Here is a 20,739-nt window from a genome sequence, read left to right as displayed (position 1 = left end):
TGCCTCCATAAAACAAACCAAAGAACAAGAAAGGAATACACAGTTGGAAGTTTGGGCTAATTTTGTCATTATGTTTTGAGAAGTCAAGTTTCCTATTGAAATGCAACTCATATATCATCCTCAGTCATGTTTTAAATGCTCTCTTCATTACAGAATACTTCTAGATACAAAATACGTCAGTATTCCGAACCAAAAATTTGGAAAATTTAGCATCATTCTGTTGGATTCCAAAGAAATAATGAAGGATTACAAAAGCTTAAGCCTGGAGAAACAGCAAAGTTATCTAGTGTAGGACTTTGTAGACCTTACTAAATTCGAATTTAGATTTAAAATAAATATCTTTTGCTTGTAATTTCATATTCTATAGGATACTACAAAATACTTTTTAAGTAGAAGTTTTAATTTACAAATTCACAAATGATTCAACAAATCATTTGTCTAGACTATTCTTTCAAGAGAGTTGTAATTAGGACTTAGTTAATAGTTATTTCCAGCAGTTCATGTATAACATGATAATGTGAATAATCTAGAAAGAGTTGAGAATAAATAGAAGCTATTTATTTATAAATTTAGAAAAAGAGCCATGTTTTGTGACTTTTGTGTAACATGGTATGAAGAGAGTTATTGTTTGAAATCTTTTTTCTTCTACCTGTACATAACATAGGAAGAAATTTCCTTATTTATATACCTATGTATACAATGAGAAAAATGCTAGGTTTGGGGTATGGTTTCATTTTGTTTTTGTTGTTTTGTTTATCCTAGGGTTTGACGTCTGGGCCTGGGCACTGTCCCTGAGCCTGTTTTTTGCTCAAAGAGACTACCAGTTGAACCTCAGTGCTACTTGTGTCTGGCTCTTCCTGAGCAGTTTATTGGAGATAAGAATCTAAGGAACCTTCCTGCCTGGGTGGGATTTGAACCATAATATACAGATCTTTGTGTCATGAATATCTATGGTAGAAGAAAAGACAAGTATAAATAATATTTTCAAGTTTTCTGATCTGAAAGATACCACTTGAGGGAAAACGATGCAGCAAAGTTTAGTGTCGTGTTCTTTCAACAATAGAAAGGTCATAATATTAGCAGAAGTGTAGAATTTTTTCACAATAGTGATAATCTAGTCATGCTGTCAATTTAGGGAATTTTAAGGTGTGGCTTACAAAGTGTAAACTGTTGGGCTAGAATGACTTTACTGCATAAAATGTTGGGATTGATTGTCATTGAAATAATAGCTTACTATGATGAAAAAATGTTTACTCTAGAGGAATTAATTATTATAGATACTTCATAGTTTTATCTTCTACCAGAATGTGGCTAGTTTCTCTGTTGACCTTGAAATATGTAATGCCCCATTGGAAACTGTATCTATTGAAGAATTAAATAAAATGCATACAGGCACTATTTTAAATGTCTCTGGTATGGCATGCTCAGAATTTGAAAATGAGTAGTTAGTAGAACACATATATTCTGTCCTCTTAACAAATATTCAGTTTCAAAAATTAGGAGTTTCCAGAGAAATGAACTGTTTTCTATTTAGTATGAGACAATACTAAAATAATGTTTTTTTTTAATAATGGCAATATATTCTGAAATTTTTGTATAGTTTGATAGGATTCAAGTTGATGACCCTCTGAAAAAGAAAGGGGCAATTAATTCAAATGAGAAGCCAAATATTGTTCATTTTTAAAAAATGAAATACATATAGAATATAATTTACTCTAGAAATACAGTGAAATTATATTTTATGTAGCTTATTTTTAAATTTAATTTTATTGTCAAGGTGATATATGGAAGGGGTTGAAGTAATTGTAAGGTAGTGAATATCTAACAAGTCGAACTTTTTATGCCCTCCCTCATTTTTCTCACACTTTTACTTCAACCAAATACCCCTCACAAGTTGTAATGTGAATATCCTACATGTTGTCTTGTGAGTTTTGCTATTGCATTGGTTTGTCCTTTGTCCTTTGCCTCACCATTTTGTTGTTCCTCTTCCCTTGCCAAATTAAAATCCATGTGTATATAATACACAGGATACTGAAATCAAATACAGCAGGGAATAAACCGTAGGGGAAAACACAAAAGAAAAAAGAAATCACATAGTACAGTAAAAACAACAACCACAAACAAACTCCATGTCTAGGAGTTCATTTTGCTCAGCATCCTCTTATATGTATATTTATACATAGCTATTGAGCCATCCTGCTCATCCGCTAGGACTATCTTAGACATTACCTAATTATTACACATGAGGAAAATCACGAAATCTGTTTCTTTGTGTCTTGTTTATTTTTCTTAGTAGGATTTTTCCAAGTCTTTCCATTTTCTTATGAATTGGAAGCTTAGAATTCCACTGTGTGTGTGTTTAATGGATTTGTTCATCTTCTGAGTGGCACATTGGTTTAAATCATGATTGCATGTAAGTATCATTAGGGTCATACAAAAATGACAGATGCCACCTTCCCAGATATACTAAAATCACGATTTCTAAGTAAGATAGTTTTTTATGGTGGTACAAGTGTTGAGATACCTGGATAACTCTAATGTATTTCTTGCAGAGATAGGCAGGAAGACATCATATAGGATAAAAATGGTAGTGACAAAATATTCCCTTGAAAAAGATATAGGAGGCTTCCAGAAATATGAAGAAATTCAGATAATTTTGAAGAATTTAGAAATGCAAGCTCAAGTAAGTCTCTTTAAATAAAAATATGTTAGTGGAAGGGCAAAAGAAGAGGAAGAGAAGAAATAACTGACAACAGATCATTGTTCTAAGTTAGAGTATAAAAAGACATAATCTATAGCTTCCCAGTTAAAAAGAGACCAATATAATGTGTCCCACTTAATTTAGGTACATGCAAAATATTGGCTTTTTCCTACTTTAAAGCTCCAAAAAAAAATGAAGACTTATAAGAAAAGTTATGTGATTGCCATTACTTCAATCAGAACACTAACTGTGATGAGCCTTCTTTTTCGTACTTTGCACTTGGAAAATAGTCCCTAAGTTGATGATGTTGTGATGTGATTAAAGTCAGAGTTAGGGGCTTCTTCTGATAGTTATCCCAAAGTAGTTTAAAGCAGTTATCCACCCAAGATATCCAACTGCATTGTCTGAAGCTGTATTTTGAATACACCCTCAAACGTGAGTACATAATTTGAAATTATACTTCAGCATTTCCTTGACACATTTTACTTTGTGCCTTTGTCTTTTTTGCACATTCCTTTTGAGTTCATAGTTGCTCTATTTCAATTTCATCTTTATAAACTAATAAGAACGTTGTTTAACTATCACTTGTTGTTTGCACACACCCAGTGTCTGTATCAAGGTACTTTGTCTATTTTAAACAATATGGTAGTACTCACTCTCTGAGGAGAAAAGTTCCACAGTATAACCCTATGCCCATCTTAGAGGGTGTAGAATTTAAAGCATTTTGAGACAAACAGTGATATTAGTAGTGAAAGCCTCGGAAGATGGCGGAGGAGAAGCTGGTGGCTAAACAAGCTCTTGCATAGAAAGCAGTTTTAGAGTTCCAGTGAACAGTCCTAAGCCAGAGAATTACAACAAGTGTGCCATCACAGGACAGAAAGTTAGGCCAGAGAAGGAAAATCCAGGCAAAGAGAGAAATTTGAGCTCTTGCCACCGCTGCAGTGGCCGAACCCACCATACTTGAATCACAGAGAGTGCGAGACCAAGGAACCACCACTGCAGGCAAGCGGATTCTACTCAACACCAGCAAGAACCAACAAGGAGCAGACATCTTCATCCTGCAGTTCTCAGACCAGAAACAACCCAGGAACCAAGACTTGGCATGAGTAGAAGCCTGACATCCTCACTCCTTCTCAGGGAGCAAAGGAGGGAAGGCCACCCCACTCCCCCCAGTACCAGAGATCTCCATCTTGGATACCGACAAAGCTCGATGGAGCTGCTAGCTCCAACTCAGGCCTTTGAATAAAATTAGAGTCATTTAGCAGGTCACAAGAACTTAAGCTGACCTGCCAGACTCAGCTACACCCAGGGAAAAGACACCCAGCTCGGGCAGCAGCCCCAGGAGTGGCTTTCTTCAACAGGTAATCCGAGCCAGAGGCTGCCCCTCCCTTTAGTAGCCTCGACAATCAATTGAAATTCAGTAAACAGAAACCCTGAGAATGGCTCCAGGCTGGGCTCTGTGAGTTTCTCACAAACTAGCCCCCAGGAAAAGCTACTGTTTGCTGAAAGGCCTCAACACTACCCAGAATCTAGCCTGAACACAGCATCTCCAAATTTGAGGAAAAAGCTATCTCCCTCTTTTGTGATATTCAAAGCAGATCCTACTCCCATTGAACTAGCCTAGGAGGAGGAACGCAAAATTCTGGGTAAAGCAGAGTATTTTTCTCCCTGTTCAAACACACTGACTTAAGAAATCAACCAAGCCACAGGACCACAAGCAGAACAGAGACTCCAACAAAAGGCTGGTTACAGACAAAAGGGAGATACAGGATTTTTTCCATCCCTCCCAAAAAAATGAAAGAATTTTTGGTCTTTTTTTTTTTTTTTTTTTTTTTGCTACATTTCATAATTTTTTTTCTTTTCTAAAACTTTTTTTTTTTATTTTTACCATTTTTGGAAAAAATTGTTTTGTAGTAACTTTTTTTTCCTCTTATAATTTTTATTTTAGGGATCCATGTGTGTGTGCATTTTTCTTTCTTTTTTTTTCTTTCTTTTTTTTTAATTTTTATTTTTGATTTTTGTTTAGCTCTACTGAACTTTTGATCTTTTTTTCTTCCTTTCTTATCCTTTTAACCTTTTCTTCTCTTTCGTTCTTCTTTATGTGACTTAATTGTTGTCCTGCACATCCTCAGATAAAACCGAGGTTGACTATTATACCCTACCCCAATTGTGTGCACACTTAATCCACAAATTTATTACTCAATTCAAAACCTCTAAGACTTAAATTCCTTAATAGCCGTACTACCTCTTTATACCTATATAATATTTTAAGTATTTTTATTTTTAACTTTTTCACATCTCCTTTATATCCCTCCCATAGTCTCATTATATTCATGTTCTTCTCTGAATAGTTTGTTTTTGTTCTGCATAATATTATTATTATTTTCTATTTTTTTCTGGTCTCTTTTCTTTTCCTTTTCTCTTTCTTCTTTTTTTTCTCTCTCTCTACTTCCATCCTATCCAACCTATTTCCTGTTTTGAGATTAGGACTTAGTTAAGATAACTCTCCCTGTGCCTTCCCAGATCACTTTTTCCATATTTTTTTACCCACATCTCTCCCTAACGCTAATAATTTCTGGTTTTCCAAATTCTACTTTGAGTTCGTAGCCCTTAGTTGTTTGATGTTGAATAGATTTATCTGTTGAACTAGATTGTATCTGCAGACTATTGACTGTGCTAATTCAGACTTTGGTTGATGCTTGCCTTAAAATAGCATTCTAGCACAAAACTGGTGTTATTTTCATCCCAAATGGGCAGAGTAAGCCGGAAAAACACAAGCAAAATGGCAAGTCCGGGTATCTCAATTCCCACTCATGATAATCCGGACACAGAACAGATAATGAATAATCCAGAGGAGAGTTACAAAATAGCTCTACAAACACTGCTAGCAAACTTGATAAATGAAAAGATTGAAAACACACAAAGGACTCTGATTGAGCATGATAGGGAGAGAGAGGAGGCAAAGAAAAGATCAATGCAGGAAACGATTGAAAACCTACAAAGGACTCTGTATGAGCATGATAGGGAGAGAGAGGAGGCAATCTAAAGGTTTATACAGGAATATTATGAGCATGAGGAAGCTACTCAAAAACTAATACAGGAATTGCGTGAGCAGCTTGAGAATACTCAAAGAGAAAGGCAGGAATGGCGTGAACAGGCTGAGAACACTCAAAGAGAACTACAGGAATGGCAAGAAAAAGAGCAGGAGGAAGTTAAGCAAAGAGTAATACAGGAATTAAGAGAGCAGGATGAGAATACACAAAGATCACCAAAGGCAGTCATGGGATCCATTAACAAAGAGCTGAAGGAATTCAGGGAAACAACAAAGGGAATGCTGAATGGAAACCAACAGAAGGAACGGGAGTCCAAGGAAACCATAACCAATCAATTAAATGATTTCAGAATAAACACTGAACACCAAATTAAGGAAGAAAAGAAGTTCATACCAGATCTAAAAAAAAGCTTCAACAAGGAATTTGACCAATCAAAGGTGACCAATTAGAAGGAAAAGAAATAAAAAACAAAGTAGAAAGCCTTGACAGCAGGTTAGACTGTGTAGAAGATCGAATCTCGGGGATTGAAGACAGCCTAGATAATATAGAGAAACAACATACAAAAATCCAAGACAAGTCCAAGAAATATGACAGAACTATCCAAAACTTGAAAGACACCATCAAAAGGCCTAATCTAAGGATAATGGGTGTAGGGGAGCACATAGAAACAGAAGTTAATGGTCTAGGAAATGTGTTTAACAGGATCCAAGCAGAGAACTTCCCAAACATACAAAAAGACAGGCCTATTCAAATACATGAAGCTTTTAGAACTACAAATAGACCAGACCAGAATAGGACATCCCACCGTCACATTATAACCCACACAGGATCAACTCAGACCAAGCAAAAGATCCTGAAAGCTGTCAAAGAGAAAAGATTAATAACCTATAAAGGGAAACCACTTAGAATCACCTCAGATTTCAAAGCAGAGACAATCAAATCAAGAAGAGCCTGGAATGATGTATGCCATGCCTTAAAAACAAACAATTATCAACCAAGAATACTGTACCCAGCTAAACTCTCCTTCATAATTGATGGCCAAATAAAAACCTTCCATAGCAAAGAAAAATTGAAACAATACATCTCCACCAAACCAGTCCTACAAAAGATTTTTAAAGATGTCCTACACATAGAAAACCAACAAGACCACAATAAAGACCAAGAAAGTGCACCCAAACTGAGAATCCAACAATCATATGAAGAACCCAGATTTCGCAGCCCCCATGGCAGGAGCTCCCATATAACTCTCAGTCCCTTCTCTTAACATTAACGGACTTAACTCTCCAATTAAGCGACATAGACTCTCTAGTTGGATTAAAAAACAAGATCCTTCTGTCTGCTGCCTTCAGGAGTCACATCTTGCCCATAAAAACGAACACATTTTCAATGGTAAAGGCTGGGGCAAAATCTATCAAGCAAACGGCCCCAATAAACAGGTGGGAGTGGCAATCCTAATATCAGATAAAATAGACTTCAAATTAAAATTCTTGAGAAGAGATAAAGAAGGTCGCTACATACTAATTAAGGGCTCTCTCCTTCAGGAGGATATTACCATTCTAAATATCTATTCGCCAAACAATGGAGGACCCAAATTTATCCAAGAAACACTACTTTCCCTCAAATCCCACATAGATTCAAAGACATTAATAGTTGGGGATTTTAACACACCACTCTCCCCACTAGAGAGATCAACTCAGCAAAAACTCAACAGAGAAACCGCAGATCTAAACAGCTGCATAGATCAACTAGATTTAACAGACATCTATCGAATATTTTATCCAGCAGCAACAGAATACATGTTTTTCTCAGCATCACATGGAACATTTTCTAAAATAGACCACATTTTGGGCCACAAAGCAAACTTGTCCAAATTCAGAAACATTGAAGTTATCCTGTGCATTCTCTCTGACCACAAGGGAATAAAACTAGAACTCAACACCAAAAGCCACCAAAGAAAGTCCAGTAATACATGGAGGGTGAACAACACACTGCTGAATCACGAGTGGGTCATGGAAGAGATTAGAAAGGAAATTCAAATGTTCAATGCTATTCAACAAAAGTGAGCACTCAAAATTCCAGCTCCTCTGGGACACAGCAAAGGAAGTACTCAGAGGCAAGTTTATAGCGCTGAACTCCTACATCAACAAATTGGGGAGATATGAAACCAACAATTTAATCACACATTTAAACCCCCTTGAAACAGAGCAGCAAGATAAACCCCAATCCAGTAGATGGAAAGAAATAATTAAAATGAAATCAGAATTAAAAGAATTAGAATCCAAAAAAACTATAGAAAGAATCAACAAAACAAAGAGTTCGTTCTTCGAAAAAATTAACACAATTGACAGACACTTAGCAAATCTTATCAGAAAAAGAAGAGAACACACCCAAACAAATAAACTCATAGATGAGAGTTAAACCATCTTTACAGGCCCATATCAAGCATTGAAATAAAAACAGCAATAAGAGACCTCCCAGCTATGAAAAGTCCAGGACCAGATGGTTTTTCAGCAGAATTCTTCAAGGCCTTCAAAGCAGAGCTCACACCAATACTCCTCCATGTCTTCAATGAAAATGAAAGAGAAAGTTCACTACCGAATGTCGCGACCACATCGACCAGCAAGGAAGATGCGACTCGGGATTCTTCTCAATGCGGTTTATTCAGGACCTTGCTACAAGCTTCTCTCCTGCTTCTCTGGCCGCTTCTTCTCCACCTCCCCCGCACCCGCGCTCCGGTTATAAGCCTCCTGGATGGCCAATCCCGAAGCGCCAAGTGGCATATAACGATAGGGTCGCAAACATGGAAGTAAACTAGGAGCCAAGTCATAGCCATATAAGGAGTTGTTTTCACACAGAGCACTCGTCCCCGGGAAGACGGAAAGCAGGAGCCAGTGCCATCTTTGGTCACAGCTGCGCCATTTGGCCGTGCCATTTTTGTGGCTGCTCCTTATGGCCACGCCATCTTTTGTCGCGGCTCTTGCAGCTCTCCAAAGCTCCCCGTTTTTTGTTTTATTAAGCAACAGGTAAGAGTAGAGGTTGGGCCTCTGTCTAAAACATTAATGAAAGGACTTTGCACTGGGCTTCGCCTGAGGGGCTCCTACCCCAGTGATGACCAGGCCCGTCAGATGCCTTTTTTGCAGAGGTGGGATCTTGGGCATCAACCCACTTGCAACCCAACATGCACTTCTTGGGCTCACGCCAGGGAGTGATTCCCAAGTGCAGTGCGTTTGCCTCGCACCCTGTGCTATTTCTTTAACGTGGCAAGCCACGCGTAGTGGGACTGTCCAGCCTCAATGGCAGTGAAGGCCTGGACCACCATAGCCATACTCCTGCTCTGCGAGCTCCTAATCCGGCATATGCACCACAGGCACAATAAGATCACCAATGCCAGGATACCAATAAGGGAACCCATTCCCACCTACTCCTTCAAATGATCCATAGCTGTCAATATCCAGGAGGAAACATCTTGTAACAGGGCATCATCCATCCGGGTAGAGTTTATCTCGACAATAGCCGATCGTAGCTGCAACATCAATTGGTCAAATTCCCCCGTCAAGTTGCGTAAAAGATAATTTGACAGTTGTTTAGACAAATTTGCTGCTTGGGTATAGTTATAATACTGAATAGCAGTAATACAAAGCCCTTCATATTTTTGAACACATCCCAGCTGAGCCAACTGCCACAGGATATCAACCTGCTCCTGCACAAGGTCAACCCTTTGATTTAACAGCATCAGTCCTCCTTTTAATTTTGCATTGGCCGCTTGTTGTAAATCCAGAGCTCTGGCTGTAGTAGCCGACCAGTTATTTAAAGTCTGAGCCATCTGCATAGTATGTGACATGGCAACAGCAGCAGCCATCGTACCTGCAGCAGCCACAGCTATAGCAGTTACAATGGCCACAGTGATGCCAAAATCTCTCATGCCTAAACAAGGTTACAGCTTGAGAAGCATCTACTGGCACAGGCACCCAACATAGGATGCGTGCAACTATAGCTAACGGATACTGAGAACTCCAGCAGGTAGCATAATAGCAGGTTTCATTAGTGCAAGCACATACATCATCTGAGCATACAGAGGTGTTGTTAATTACCAAAAACACAACAGGGAAACCACACACACGGGTGTAGGCTGATAGCTAAATACCGTATAATTCTTACTAAAATGCATTTGGCACCCACAGTACGGGCAGTACTAGTCAAATTGCAAGTCATGTTTGCTATAAAAAAGTGACCTCCTTGCAGCATAACTATAGGCTCGGCCTGCAAGCAACTTCCATTAAAACCACATAACAGCCCAGGGATTAATTCCAGCCCAGAATTGTACACTAGCATTGGACAAAACACTAGGGGAGAATGAAAAACGCTCAGACTCATCAGCCCAAACAGCGCGTCGTGATTGGCAACCTGTCCAAGGCCAAGCCTCCCCCATACGGTCAGGCAAGCAAAAAGGGGCCCATTTAGGTTGCTTTACAATCCATGGGTCAGTACTTAACTTTAAGCTTTCATAATATCTGCCTAAAACAGTACCAACAAATCCAGTAGCATTTGCCCAAACCTCAGTTGATCCCAGATTCCCATACCAATATCTAAAATAAGCGGCCGGGGAACGAGTCAAGGCCATGCAACTACCATTATGGGTCACATCACTTAAGCAAAAGCATAGCATGCCAATCAAGCTAATATTTCTAGCTTCACCTATCCCTGCTATTTGTTTATTCTCTGGGTAAAAGGGAAGGTTAAGAGTTTTATTTTTAGTGAAAAATCTAAGGAAAAGAGAGGTGTCATGTCTCACGGGCATGGGCCTTGGGAATGCAGACAGTATCCCCCATCTAGCTACCGTCTGCCCCTGTTGGATCATCAGGAGCTGTATAATAAGCAACGCAATCTTTTGTTTCTTCCGTGTTCCGTTCATCTTGGACTCGACGCACAAGTCGTTTGGGCACCCACACTGGATCCGAACGATTCTGAGGAAAAACACAAACAGATCCTCGTGCCCATACCAGCACGGGGTCAGGCCCGTTCCAGAGGCCCGTGAGCACATCCTTTCACAAAGCCGATCCTAAGGCCGAAGGAGTGGAACAGTTATGCCTATCCGCCGCTGAGCGACCAGCGTTATCCAAATTCAAAAAATTTAGGGTGAAAAGTGTCATGGCTATTCTTTGTCTTGCTGTAGCCATCAGGAGTCCAGCTCCCCCTTTCTGTTTTATTAACATTTTCTTGATAGTACGATGAGCTCTTTCCACAATTCCTTGTCCTTGAGGGTTATAGGGCAGTCCATGCACCAGGGTAACACCCATTTGAGTGCAAAAGGAAACAAAGCGCTGCCCAGTATAGGCCGGACCATTATCAGTTTTTAGCTGTTTTGGCATTGCCCAGGCCACCTACGCTTCCAGGCAGTGAGATATTACATCAGTAGTCTTTACCCCTGACAGGGGGGTGGCAAGTATAACACCCGAAAAGGTGTCAACAGAAACATGTAGATATTTTAAGCGGCCAAATTCTGGTACATGAGTTACATCCATTTGCCATACTTGTAAGGGTCTTAGACCACGTGGATTAACTCCAAACATAGGGGGCTTATGGTAAATAATACATCGGGGACACTCCTTTACCACTTGACGTGCATCCGCTCTAGAAAGGGAAAAGCGGCTTTGTAAAGTCCTGGCGTTTACATGAAATTTGTCATGAAAATCTTTTGCTAAGTCAACAGAAACATGGAGGGCCCACTCAGCACGAGTGTGTACATCAGGCAGGGCATTACCCTTTGTCAGTGGTCCTGGGAGGCCCGTATGTGCTCAAATATGCATTGGAAAAAAAGGTTCGTTGTGTTGCCATATAAGGGATTGTAGCAAGGTAAAGGGAGCTAGAACAGAACTGGTAGCCTTTATTGTACCAACCGCTTCCAATATCTTTAAAGCATTTATTACATAGGCTGAATCTGATATTAAATTAAAGGGACAGGGGAAAGCTTTAAATACTTCAATTACAATCATCAACTCAACAATCTGTGGATTACCAGGGACAAATTGATGCTGCACGGGGTCTTGGTTACCTGCGACGTAACCCGTTACGTCGGTTACCCCACATCCCGTTTTGGAACCATCCGTAAAAATATTTATAGCCCCTCCAATAGGCTTTTGGGCAGTTACCTTTGGAAAAATCACTGGATGTTCCTTTACAAATTTCAGTAGGGGGTCTTTGGGCAAATGATTATCAATATCTCCTGGAAACATGCATCTCAAAATGGACCAATTATCAATAGTGGCACATAAAGTCTGAACTTGGTAGGCATTGTAGGGAACAATGATGGAGTGCTGATAAATTCCAAAAAAATTGTAAACTCTGTTGAACTCCTTGCAGAGCTAAGCCCGTTACCACCTCAGGGTAATACTCCAGCGCCTTTCCAGGGGAAACATGAGAGTGTAACCACATCAACGGCCCCTCTTGCCAAAGTACCCCAGTTGGTTGGGTCTCAGTGGGAAGAATGCATAAATCAAAGGGTTGGCTATCTTGTAGCCTGTTTAAACAGGCAGCACTTAAAGCCTCCTTCACCCTTTTGAGAGCAAATCAGGCGCTCTCAGTCAGGTCTCGTGGGGAGTTTAAATCTATATCTCCTTTTAACATATCAAATAAGGGTTTTAATTCATAATTTGGAAATTTCAAATACCCCCTTATCCAATTAATATCCCCCAACAATTTTTGAAAATCATTTAAAGTCTTTAAGTTATCTTTTCTCAGGGTCAATTTTTGGGGCATGATCGACCTGGGATATATCTTAGCTCCCAGGTACTCCACCACTCTGCCTGTTTGTATTTTTTCTGGTGCTGGATAAAGACTGTGTTCCATTAAGGCAAAAACCAATTCTGCATAGGCCTTTTGTAACCCAGCTTCTTCCTTATGAGCTATCAAAATGTCATCCATATAATGGACCACCCTGAGTTTAGGATGCCGTTCTTTAACAGGAGCTATAGCCCTGCCGACAAACAGCTGACACATAGTGGGGCTGTTGGCCATACCCTGAGGCAGCAAGACACACTCATATCTTTGGTCAGGTTCTTCATGGTTACAAGAGGGCACAGTAAAGGCAAAATGCTCACAATCAGCAGAATGCAAGGGGATAGAAAAGAAACAATCTTTTATATCTATTACCATAATAGGCCAATGGGCAGGGAGTACGGAAAGCAAAGGTAACCCTCTTTGTACAGGGCCCATAATTTGCATTTGTGTGTTTATGGCACACAAATCATGAAGTAATCGCCATTTACCCGACTTCTTTTTTATCACAAATATTGGAGTATTCCATGGTGAAACTGAGGGTCTCACATGGCCCAGGGCTACTTGTTCTTCTACCAGTTTATGAGTGGCTAAAAGCTTTTCGGAGGATAGAGGCCACTGAACTACTCATACCGGTTCCTCCGTCTTCCAGGTAATGGGAACTTGATTCTCAGCGGCCCCTATGAAAAACCCAGCCCATGTCTATCAAGTTTTTGGTGGACATCAATAGGCTCTTTCCAGCCTTGCAAGTTTTTTTTCCCAGTCCTTGCTCTGGGCAGTAGCCCATTTGTAATATCATTTCCTTTGAGGTAAGAGAATATTCATTACTAAGGCAAAACCCCATCTCTTTTAGTAAATCTTGACCCCACAGGGAGACAGGCAATTCTAAAACATAAGGCTGGATGTTTCCAGAGTGTCCTTCTCCATCCTTCCAGTTGAGGGGTCTTGCACTTATGTCAGGGGCTTTGGCATAGCCTAACCCTCTCAGGGTTTGTTCTGAGGCCTGTAATGGCCCCCCTCTCGGCCAATCCTTTTTGGCAATAATGCTACGATCGGCCCCTGTGTCTAACCGTCCTATAATCATTTTTCCTTCAATCTCCAGCTCAAGCGTGGGTCTCTGGTCTAAATCCAGGGCTAGGTACACTGACTCAATTCCGGAGGAGCCAAAACCCTTTTTACCTCTCTCAGACTGTATGGCAGGAAAATTTTCATGTAGGTTAGGCAGGAGTAACAATTGGGCAATTTTGTCTCCAGGGGAAATTGCTACAATACCTTTTGGAGCTTCTACCATGATTTTAACTATACCTGTATAATCTGGGTCAATAACTCCTGGGTGAATTTTAAGCAATCTAAGAGTAACGGAAGACCGGCCCAGTAGTAACCCCACTGTGCCCCGTTCTAGAGGACCTTGAAAATCTGACTCTATTAACTGAACGCCCATTTGTGGGGTTAGTACGAGTCTGGTGGTGGCACGGAGGTCCAGTCCCGCCGAGCCTGTAGTGGCTCTCCGCAGTTCTTGGGATGCCTCACGGTAGGCCATCCTTCTTGGGAAATTTCCTCATTTGGGCTCTCCATTGCCCCATACATTTGCGGGCCCTGGGGACGGGGGCCCCTCTGCCAGTTTTTTGGCTGCATGATGGGGCCCAAGGGCTGTTTACCTGTTGTAACTCTTCCAGCCCTTCTGGTTCCTTTTCTCTCTGGGCAATCTCTCTTAAAATGACCAGCCTTACCACACTTAAAACATACTCCAGATGTCACTCCAGAATTTCCCCCCCCCGCCTATTTGAATACTGGAGTACTGAGGCAGCAAGGCCTGCATTAGTTAGAGGTCCTCCCAGCTCCCTGCACACTTTCATCCATGCCTCCAACCCTCTATGTTTATACGGGGTAATGGCAACTCTGCATTCTTTGGTGCATTGCTTATAGACTAATTGTTTTATAAGAGGCATAGCCATGTCAGGGTCCCCAAATATTCTGCCTGCTGCTTCCACCTTCTGGCCACAAAATCTGAAAAAGGCTCTGTAGCCCCCTGCAGGATCTTGGTGAGATTGCCGCTAACTTCCCATTTATTAGGTAGTGATTTCCATGCCTTAATGCAAACATCATTTATCTGTTGATACACTTCAGGGGGATATCCTGTCTGAGCATTAGCAAAGCGACCTTGTCCTAGGAGCATGTCTCTGTCCCAAGCCTGGTGTCCGTTTGCTTGATTGATGGCTGCCTGGTCATTACAAATTTCTAGCATAAATGCCCTCCAATCCAAGTATTGGCCTGGACTCAAACATGTCCGTGCTAGGCTCGCCCAATCAGAGGGGGTCATGCAGTATCTCTTTATAGCTTCCACTTGAGCTACGGTAAAAGAGGCTATAATCCCATATGTCCGAACAGACTCAGCCAGGGACTTAATTACTTTAAATTCTAGAGGCTCATGGAGTCTCCGTTGATTATTGTCTTGAAAAACTGGGAAGGCAAGTTCTGCTCGAGCAGTTGGCCAAGTGTCCAGGCAAAACGTGTGCCCATTGGCTCCATGTTGATATGGAGGAGGAGCTAAAGGGGTCTGACCGGAAGTTCTTTCTACGTCCTCATTAAGTGCAGGTTGGCTTAGCTTACGTTCCCCTTGTTTTATACGGCTCCTTTTCATCTGTTGAATAGGTGCTCTTACTTTTTCTTCCACTAACTCGCTGGAACTCCCTCTTTCCGATTTTAGCTCGGACAGATCTGAGTATAGTTGCCCCCTTTTGTCCTGTTCACTGTCTCCCTTTTTACTGATCGCCTTCTCTGACCTCTCCTCCTGTAACTGCTCCAGTGCTGAGTGTCCATTTTCTATAATCTCACAGCAGCTCTTATCCTCTAGGCAGCCACTAATCAATCTCCTAATGGGGCGGACTCCTGCCTTTAATGTGCCCTGTTCATAGGCAAAGTCCAAAACCCTCCCTAATTTATCCCATGATGAGGCTATTGTAAGGCTCCCGGACACTATAAACCAAGGAGCTACAATGTTGCATTCTTCAAGGAACCTCTGTAAAGTACCCTTCTTTAACTTTAGTCCTTTCGAGCGTAGTAGCTCTTCCAGGGCCAGAAAAATTGGATGTGGCGTCACGGCGCCCATCTCAGTTACTTTCACTTTAGGCCTGTATTTTATTTCTTCCCTGCTTTCCACTCTTTCTTTTATCTACAAAGAAGAGCCCCGTATTATGCCCTTTTTAATCTCGGATTCCCACTTCACCTGGGAACTTACCTCCGCTCTTGTCGCGGATTCCCCCTTTTCCAGGGAACTTACCAGTGCACCACCCTGACTGCAGAGAGTTCTGAATTCCCCATACGGGCCACCAGCTGTCGCGACCAACTTGACCAGCAAGGAAGACGCGACCCGGGATTCTTCTCAATGCGGTTTATTCAGGACATTGCTGCAAGCTTCTCTCCCGCTTCTCTGCCCGCTTCTTCTCTCCCTCCCCCACAACCGCGCTCCGGTTATAAGCCTCCTGGATGGCCAATCCCGAAGTGCCACGTGGCATATAATGATAGGGTCGCAAACACGGAAGCAAACTAGGAGCCAAGTCATAGCCATATAAGGAGTTGTTTTTACAGAGAGCACTCGTCACCGGGAAGACGGAAGGCGGGAGCCAGCGCCATCTTTGGTCGCAGCCGCGCCATGTGGCCGCGCCATTTTTGCAGCTGTGCCTTATGGCCGCGCCGTCTTTGGTCGAGGCTCCCGCAGCTCTCCACAACCGAACACATTCTATGAAGCCATCATAACCCTCACCCAAAAGTAGGCAGGGACTCATCAAAGAAAGAGAACTATAGACTCATTTCTTTGATGAATGTTGATGCAAATCTTCTCAATAACATATTGGCTAATCGACTTCAACAATTCATCAAAAATACAAAACACGATCAAAGAGGATTCATTTCAGGGATGCAAATCTGGCTCAATATAAGCAAATCAATTAATATTATTCATCACATCAAAAAAAGCAAGAATAAGAACCACATGGTTATCACAATAGATGCACAAATACTTTCGACAAGATCCAACATCCCTTTATGATGAAGGTTTTGGAAAAATTAGGAATCCATGGAACATTCTTCAATACAATAAAGAGTATATGACAAACCTACAGCCAGCATTATACTTAATGGTGAAAAACTAAAGCCATTTTCTCTTAACTCAGGAACAAGACAAGGATGTCCACTCTCTCCACTTCTCTTCAACCTAGTATTAGAATGTCTAGCTACAGCAAAAAGACAAGATGGAAACATAAAAGGGATCCAAATAGGGAAAGAAGAAATAAAACTCTCCCTCTTTACAGATGACATGATCTTGTATGTAAAGAATCCCATAGACTCCACTCCCAAATTACTCAAACAGATTCAAAACTTTGGCAAAGTAGCAGGGTATAAAATTAACCCCCCAAAATCAATGGCTTTTCTGTATGCATGCCAACAATGAGAAAAGTGGGGTTGAAATTAGGAAAGCAACTCCATTTGTAATAGCCCCACAAAAAATAAAATACCTAGGAATTAACTTAACCAAAGAAGTGAAGGACCTCTATGATGAAAACTTTAAAAAATTCAAAAAGGAAATCAAAACAGAACTTTAAAAATGGCAAATACTCCCATGCTCATGGATTGGAAAGATTAACACCGTGAAAATGGCAATACTTCCCAAGGCTATCTACAAATTCAATGCGATACCTATCAAAATTCTAAACTCATTCTTCAAGGAAATACAAGAGGCAATACAAAAATTCATATGGAACAATAAAAGACCACGAATAGCCAAAACGCTCCTCAATGGAAAGAACACTGCTGGCAGAATAGCAATACCAAATTTCAAACTCTACTATAAAGCCATAGTAATCAAAACAGCTTGGTATTGGCATAAGAACAGACCTCAGGACCAATGGAATAGAATTGAAGTCCCTGAAATGAACCTAGAGACCTATAGCGATCTAATCTTCGGGAAGGGTGCTAAAAAAATAGAATGGAAGAAAGACAGCCTCATCAGTAAATGGTGTTGGCAAAATTGGTTAACTACTTGTAGAAAACTAAAGCTAGATCCTTATTTATCACCTTGCACCAGAATCAACTCCAAAGGGATCAAAGACCTCAGAGTCATGAAGACACTCTGAAAACATTACAGGATGGAATAGGGGAAACCCTACGTCTCCTTGGCCCAGGCTGAAATTTTCTTAATAGAGATCCGGAAACACAACAAATCACAGAAATGTTGGGCAAATGGGATTGCATGAAGTTGCAGAGTTTGTACATGGCAAAGGACATAGCTAGCAAGATCAATAGAAAGCCCACGGATTGGGAGAAGATCTTCACTAGCCATACAATGGACAAGGGTCTCATATCTAAAATATACTTGGAACTCAAAAAATTAAATCCCCCAACAACAAATCCTCAAAGAAACAATTGCCCATTAAATAAGTGAGCTAAAGACTTAAAGAGAAACTTCTCTGAAGAAGAAAGAAGGATGGCCAATAGACTCATGAAGAAATGCTCAACCTCTCTAGCCATAAAAGAAATGCAAATCAAAACAACATTGAGATCCCACCTCACCCCAGTTAGAATGGCAAAAATCAAGAACTCTAATAACAATTGATGCTGGAGGGGATGTGGACAGAAGGGAACCTTACTTCATTGTTGGTGGGAGTGTAAACTTGTTCAACCACTTTGGAAAGTAATATGGATGTTCCTCAAAAGACTCCACATAGAGTTCCCCTATGACCCAGCAGTCTCACTTTTGGGCATTTACCCAAATGTTTACAAACAAGACCATACTAAAGCTACCAGCACAACTATGTTTATTGCAGCATTATTTACCATAGCTAAGACGTGGAACCAACCCAGATGCCCCTCAATAGAAGAATGGATCAAGAAAATGTGGGATATATACACAATGGAATTCTATGCCTCCATCAGAAAGAATGGCATTGCCCAATTTGTTAGGAAATGGAAAGACTTGGAAAAAATTTTATTAAGTGAAGTAAGCCAAGCGCAAAAAATATAGGTCCCATGATTTCCCTTATTTGCAATACCTAGTATAGGTATGATTCAAGCAGAAAAGGTCAGATAAGGTGATGTTAGGAAAATGAACCCTAAGATATGTATTTTAAATGTTTTTTTTCTTTCATGCATTTCTTACTAAGGCAATTTTAAAATTATTTCTTTGTTTCTTTGTAAGTCCCCCTACAGTATAACCCCTGCTTTCACTGTATTTGATGTCGATATAATTTGTGGAGGGGAAGGGGAAAAACAAGTTTTTTATTTAAGAATACAGGTGGACCTGTTGCAACAATGAGAAGTACAAGTTGTCATGTCAAAAACGAACTTTACAACTTGGGTGGGGGGGAGGATTGGGTGAAGGGGAAGGGAGGATGGGAAGGGATGTGAAGGGTAAACAAAGGAGGAGGCTATAATGCTTGATAAGGAAAGTACTCACTATCTTCCCCATATAATTGTAACTGCTTTGTACAGTATTTTCACAATAAAAAAAAAGAAAAGTGAGTATACATTAGAGAGACTGCAGAAATAACATTAGGTTTTTACTGTCTCTACCTATTAATGTAATTTTATTTCTTGGTATTGAAACTCTCCTCTTGTTATTATTGTATATAATCCAATTCAGTTTATAATTGTATTCAATGTGGGAACTCTAGCTTCAAAGTATTGTAAAGTTTTTTTCCTTTTCAATAACTTTATCATTGTCAGGCTACACAGTGGTCATCATCATCTTTATCAAAATTATTATTAGCATCATAAGTGCTAATTAATGAAAGTCTTATATGTCCCTATGATTTTGCTATTATTTTCTTTTGATTAGTATTTTTAATGTTAAAACTGTGCATGCGTCCATATTAAAATTTTGAACAAATAAAGAAACAAAAAAACTAAACCATATCAAGTGGCTTGACTATGAGTTTATAACAAATTATGGAATAGATTTTTGAAGCTTTGCTAATTCCTAACCAGTATGAATTAACTTCCTCTCTCCCCCTCATTACACACAAATATTTAAGAGTTTGGACAGAACTTTTTCAAGTAATACACTGTAAATATTATTACAATGTCATAAGTAGACCTAAAATTTCCTTGAAAGTAAAAGCTCTAATTTCTATTGAAATATTAGTCATTTTATTCTTGGAAACTTTTACAAAAATAGACTGTATATCTTTGAAATATAAAAGTTCAAAAATAGTAGCAAAAATTTTTAGAGAGAGTCTGTCTTCAGAAATATTTTTATATATAAATATTAATGTTATGTGTAGAATGATATATATTTTTAGAGATTGTCATGAGAAATATATACATATTTCTAAATTTATGTGTAGAATGATGTGCACTATAGTGAAACAAAAGTCTTAAAACATAATTAAAATAAAAGAAAAATACATCACAACAAGTGCCAGTGACTCACTCTTAAAATTCGACCTATTCTGGGTAATGAGATCTTAAAAATGTGTTTGAAAGTGGCCCAGATAGAAAAGTACTTGTTAGATTCTTATCTATAATTAACCACTAGAAACATGAATTAGCTCTGTGCCTCAAGTTGGAGATTGCTGTCCTTGAGAATAAAAAGTCCAGGCCTTTCAAACAACAACAACAACAACAACAATAACAAAATGTATCACATTAATTTCACAAAAGCATCTTTTAACTGCTGTGAACATTTCTTAGAAACATGAGTACATGCCCCTGGAAAATGTTAAGTAAAACATATAGAATATTTACGTCTATGTTAAAGACATGACTATTTAGATTGTTTAAGATATTTAGGTAATGATAAGGAATTAAGAATAATGATGGGTAGGTAATATATTGGGAGTGGTTTGTCATTCTATTTTATGATAGGAATAGAATGATACTTATAATGGTTATATAAAATTACTCTTGCTTCATATTTGAATTATAATAAATGATAAACATTTTTAAATGTTTCCAATGGAAAGGAATATCAATTCTTATGTAATTTCAAAGCAACTGAGAAAATTATTCCAAGGCTGGTTTGCTCAAAGACTATATTTCTTTTCTTGTTCTAGTTTTCATATGTTCATAGAAATTAAAATTCCCAAAATTCAATGGATTTTGGCATTCAGGAACATCTTCATAGATACTAATATTGGAATATCTTAAGTGGAATTGTTTATTTCATTTGTTACTTTCACAAATAAATCAAGATGATAGTGTATTTTGTTTCTTTTC

This window comes from Dipodomys merriami, unplaced genomic scaffold (assembly GCF_024711535.1).
Source record: "Dipodomys merriami isolate MVZ:Mamm:240054 unplaced genomic scaffold, mDipMer1.0.p SCAF_358, whole genome shotgun sequence".
Classification (NCBI taxonomy): Eukaryota; Metazoa; Chordata; class Mammalia; order Rodentia; family Heteromyidae; genus Dipodomys; species Dipodomys merriami.
Note: the sequence above shows the minus strand (reverse complement) of the source record.